The sequence below is a fragment of the Camponotus floridanus genome, unplaced genomic scaffold (assembly GCF_003227725.1).
Source record: "Camponotus floridanus strain SB8 unplaced genomic scaffold, Cflo_v7.5 scaffold22, whole genome shotgun sequence".
Classification (NCBI taxonomy): Eukaryota; Metazoa; Arthropoda; class Insecta; order Hymenoptera; family Formicidae; genus Camponotus; species Camponotus floridanus.
In genome coordinates this window covers 228,703-234,681 of record NW_020229348.1, presented here as the reverse complement: position 1 = coordinate 234,681, position 5,979 = coordinate 228,703, and positions in this window count along the sequence as shown.

The following is a 5,979-nucleotide window of genomic DNA, read 5'->3' as shown; positions in this document are numbered from 1 at the left end:
TTGAAACTTTAAGCGTTGTTCATTTTGCGATATTGATTAATTAATTACTATAGAATGTATTCTAAGTTATTAATAATTTCTGATATTAATAATTTCTCTCCTAATATCTACATTACATAAAATGTTTGATGATATAATATATTGGATAGTAAGTTAATTTCAACACCATATAAAAATCTCTACAAATAGTTTTATCATTTATTTTTTTTTTGCTTCTTATAATTAATGTTCAATAATTTCAATTTTTTTATTCAAAGAAGAAAAAACATCTTCTTTCATATTGTTTGCTTATTAATTGGTACTTAAACAAAAATTTCATTTTCAAATTTTTCTTTAAATTTATTACAATTATTAAATTAGCCATATATTAAATTGGTCATAATTATTTAATTAGGCATTATTATGTTTCATACGTAGAAATTCAGTTTTAGAATGAGAGAAAGTCATAATCCATTGTATTTTTCTCATTTCAACTTGTAATTTTATCATTATAAATAAATTATTATCGCCATTTCGTTACATTCACGCAGTATTATTCGATGTTCACGGTGTAAATTTCTCTGCAATTTTCCGTATTTATTTTCAGAGAGTGGTTTATCAAAGCAGCAATTAGCATCTATCTACTTTACGCGCCGGATTAAGGATAATATTACCACTGCATCATAAACACATCGCGCAATCAGGTAAGTGAAAACTCGACACTTATCGAATAATTTATCTCCATCCGTATAGACACACGCGGATTAGGTTTACGGTAACTGCGATTACGAAACGTGCGAGCGATTCTTCAAATATTTTGAGCGCGTTCGAAAGTGCGTATACGTCGTACCTGATCGCCAGGATGCGCCGGTGGTGTTCGTTGCCATATTCGGAGATGCGACGGTCAGAGAGAGGACCAACCGGTCCATTACCCTCCTCTCCCAAACAGAATTTGCTTCGGACATCGCGCGAAGCTGTCCGCCCGATTTCGACAGTTCAGGCATAAAAACATAATTTTTTCATCAAATATCAAAGATTGATTGAATTTGAGCTCTTTTGCTCTCTATTGCTCTCAAATTCGAAATGTTACCTTTGTGATTTTTGCATTCTTTTCTTAATATTCGCACTCTTTATTTATTCTTTTATTATAAAAAATTGAGAATCGCTTTTTCCATTTTTTTTCATAATATGTAGGATATTTATATATTCAAATCTTGTAATAAAAGTTTTCCGATTTTTCGGATATTTTTGTTTAAAATTTCAGGTAAAGAGAATTTATTTTAAAGATGTTTTCATTTAATTTTCTAAATTTTTTTATTGGATGCGTTTTCTAAAGTTTTTTATGAACCAAAAATATAAAAAAAATATAGAGTTTCTTAAGTTTCAAGTGCTAGAGATTTGTAAATGTACTAAAAACACTGAAAAATTTTTTTCACTTGCATAACATTCTCATTTTTTTCTCACTAAAAATACTGCCGAAAATAAATACGGAATAAATGTACTGCATGTTCAATATTTTGTTGAGATCTTGAATATATAAAAATACATATATATTTATATAAAGATGTGCATATATATTTATATACTATATTTTAAACACATAATTCACTTGGCTTGCTATATTCGAATCTCAGTAAAATAAGAATTCTCTTATTTTTCCAGACACGAAATAATCACTGAGAATTCCACGTTTCCCATGTTTTTGCTTTCCCAGGAACTAGATACCCTGTAATACTGATAGAAATCGAAAAGAAAATATCTAATAAACCGATTCAGAGAGAGTTCGGAATTGGAATTCAAAATTATCTCCTTTAATTTGCCAATCTGTTCCTGTAGAAACTAAATTACACCAGATGGTGGCATTTACCGAAACAAAAATATACGACGTCAAATCTGCGATTAAAATCGCATAATGTTACAATTCGTGCATATTAAAATGCGAGGGAGAACTCTAGAGACTGCTACATTTTTTTTCTTGTTTCCTCTCCATCGGACAAAGTTCGAATCACTTTCACGATTGGTCCAAGGACGTCATACATGAAAGTGAAAGATCATTGCGTGATTCGGGCCTCAAGCCCGACGCAATGATGTAACTTGCATCGAGGCGACAAGACGCGCTAAGGTAAGAAGTAATCGACATTACGGGAAAAGCAAATGAAATTCCGACGTGCGACGAGCTTGCACGCACGTATAACACGCATGCTTGTATGTACACACCGTGACGCGAATGTACTCGGGAAAATCGCGGATGGAGGAACACACCGGGTGTCGCGGATCGCAACGGATTGTGAAAGTCGTCGCTTTGCGGAATTTCTCGTGGGATTCGAAAGTAGCGACAAATTGCCATGGGAGAAAAAAGCCTAGCGATCTAGCGATCACGCACTTGTCCCTCTGTCTCACGGTATTTGGCACTTTGTATTGCGTAATGTTTCGAGCAGCGCCCGCCATTGGAACGCTTTTTCAAGAGGACGAGTCACGCTGCATTATTACGTTATGCAAGGATGATCGTGCGTATCCTGGATGATACGTTCCAGCTAAGTTGGAAGAGAATTTATGAGCTACGATTGCGCAGAAAATCACCATCTCGCGCAGGATTATATTAATCTGTGCTTTAATATAACAAGGTGTCAGGGCAATCTCTTCTAAAAAAAGCTCTTGCAGCTTACCTCGAGTGCTTTTCAAAACACTATAACAAAGTGTTTTTTTATCGAGTACTTTTCGAGTTATGAGACTTGAAATAATTTCTTAATTTTTACATAAATTATAAAATATCTAGCAAAATATTTATTTTTCGATTATCTTATCTTAATACTTTTATATACAAAATAATGAAAGGAATCAATTGATGTAAAGAAAACACATCATTTTTTCGAAGAAAAAATATATAATTTGTAATTAACAATTACATTTTTTTTTCGGAACAATGATGTGTTTTCTTTACACCAATTGATTCCTCCCATGTAAATTTAAGAGCCTACAAGAGCTTTTTTTTGGGAAGAGATTGTCCTAATATCCTGTACATGATGTGATACGTAAATTAACTAATTTAGGGAATCGAGCGAGAAGTGATTTTTTATAAATCGCAATTCGGGAGATAAATAATTGACACTTATGAAAACAAATTAAGATATGAAACAAACAGAGAGAATTTGTGTGCGTATCTGAGATACGAGTTATTATTCGAAGCTACAATTGTAAGTTAGAAATCGAAAGATTTCATGCGATTTTGATCTTCAAACTAACAAGTGAAAGCGATTTATGTCAGATTAATAACACTGTGTACAGGACACGCTCTTACAAACATCTTAACTACCATCATCGCGAATAAATTACATTCGCTTGGCTAGTTGCTTGCGAGACGTTATAATACTTCGTATAATTTTGCATATCATGATATATGATAACTCCAAACTCTCGCAGCATAAATTGACGCATCTATCTGCATTCGCAAACTATTAAATTTTAATCATCGATAATCCTATAAAATTACAAAATAATAATAAATTCCTTCCTCTATCTCTCCCCTTAAACAAGTACGTGCCAGCGAAGCTAACATCGCGCGAGAAATTGACGCGCGATAAAATCATTCCCGTCGCAATTCGAATATCAGAAGACTGTGGAGAAACTTGTCGAGCAGAACTTGGCGCCATCAATGGACGGACGACTCCTCGCCCCCTCCCCCACCCCCCACCTCCCTCGTCAACGAGCCGAGCGCAAAAGCGATCGGAACCCCATCCTCTCCATCCTCCGATAGGAACGGATGCGTTTCGCTGACGGAGTTTCGAGTGGTCTTTCCGGTTTGCAACGCGACCAAAATGGCCTGACGGTTGGTATTCATTCCTTTCTTACCCCCTTTGATCTTTCTCCATCTCCCTACCTCGCTTCTCCGTCTCCCCTCCTCGCGTTTGTCCTTTCTTCTCTATATATCGCGGGGTTTCTCACCGTTCTTTCCCTTACCCCGCGAGTCTTCCGTGTCCGGCTACGTGCCGGGCCGTAAATGGCGAGCAGAAGGCCTTGGGCGCCCACGCCCCCGCTTTTCTCATCTTCTCTTTTCTGTCCCTCTCTTCTCTCTACGCGGACCATCGCGGACCATCGCGGACCATCGCGGGCCCTTATCGCCGACATCTTCGCGAAATCTCCGTCCGTCGTCTGTCCCCCGTTTTTCTCGAGTGATCGTTTCCGTCGTGTCTTTTCGGCGAACGATTTAGAAGAACGAGAGAAAAAATCATCAAACGTTAAAAATAGTTACTTCCCGAAAGCCAAATAAACCATCAATACTTGAAATAAAAATTAGAAATTAGGATCGTTAATGGCGAGCAAAAGGGCGTCCATCCCCCTCTCTGTCAACCTCTCTTTCTCTTCCTTTTTTCTCTCTCTCGCATATCGTGAACTCTTATCACTGACATCTCCCTTGCCTTTTTCAATTGACGCTTTTTCGGCAAACGATTTTGAAAGACGAGAGAGCAGACGATCAAACATTAAAGAGTCTCGTCGCAACCAAACAAACTACAATTCTTAAAATAAAATAAAATAAAAACTAAAATGATTGCTGCAGTCGCACGCGGAGGGGAATGTTTGAGAAGGAGAGAGCGAGAGAATTATATCAAATCCGTTCTTTACGTTTTTTTATTCCGATAGATTTCTACGAATAGATAATAGTTATTGAATCATTACGGGAAACAAAAGAAGTAACATTATTTATATATTCATGTTTCATAACACGAGACTCCTACGTAATGTTAAATTAGCTATTTACAGTTTGTACCACATCCAAACCTAGTTACCTTGAGCAGAAAATACGCGAGGCGTTCATAGGAAGAATGTAAGAATGTCGCACCTCTTACATCCTTATAGGCTTATGCACGTTCTTTAAAGGCAAGATTATCGTCGTCTGTCAATCCCGAAGATAAGTGACAAAGATCTTCTCACTACGGAAAATTATTCGAAACGAACGTCATTCGCTAGAAGACTCGAAGTCGGGATAAATTTGGCGAACGACATCGCGAATTGCGAAAGAGCGTCTCTCGGAGACGGCGGCGGTGGCGGCCGCCTGGAGTCTGGGAAAACAGAGTAAAAGGAGAGAATTTTTCTCTCTTTATTCTTGTTCGCGGCGGAATAATCGTTTGGCGAAAAACGGATAGCGGTTCTAAGCTTGTTGGATGTTGAAGACGCGCTCGCGTCCCGTACGTCGCCCGGGGACATTAAATCCACCTCTCGAGTAACGGACGTCGGTCAGGAAGCTTCTTTCTCTCTTTCTCTCCTTCTCCCTCTTTCTCATCAAAAGTATTCTTTTAAATGCCTATATATATGTATATGTATATGCGCGAAACGCATGTCCCTCTTCGGAAAATTTTAATACAAATGTGTTGCTTTCAAAGCTTCAGATTCTCGTTTTTCGATGGTACTCAATAAATACACTCGTGTACCATATAATACAAGTGTCTTGAAAAGTATTGTTAAAGTATCCTAAATAAAATATCTTAATTTGACACATTTATTAATTCACTATTTTTGTGAACCACCTAAAATACAGCACGAAATGTTATTCCTCGAAAACTCGCGTAAAAAAAAGAAATCAATTATGATCGGTTCGATCTACAATTTTCCCCGGGAGGAAGAGATGCCGCCCTTAAACAAACGAGAAATTACAAAGATTGGAGCTCACGAGGATCAAAAAGGAAGACTGCCCATTCGGTTACCTAATGCCCTATCATCACACCTGTCCGCGAGACCCGTCCGACCCGCGGATGCCTTGTTGACCGTAGAAAAAGGATGTTCCGCCTCCCACGGATTTGTCGAGAGGGCGAATCTCCCGGATGCTCGTCGGACGGTACCGCGAATGAGGTGGGTGGCCGAATAGGTGTACGAGAGATACATTCGCAGGTAGGTAGGTATAAGGACGTAAGCGCGTAAGGTTCGGCCGCGACGCAATCGCGACGCGCGAGTGGGAGAGGAAAAGGTGGCGGGGTTCAGTTTGCGCCGAGGCCGCCGACGGGGGGC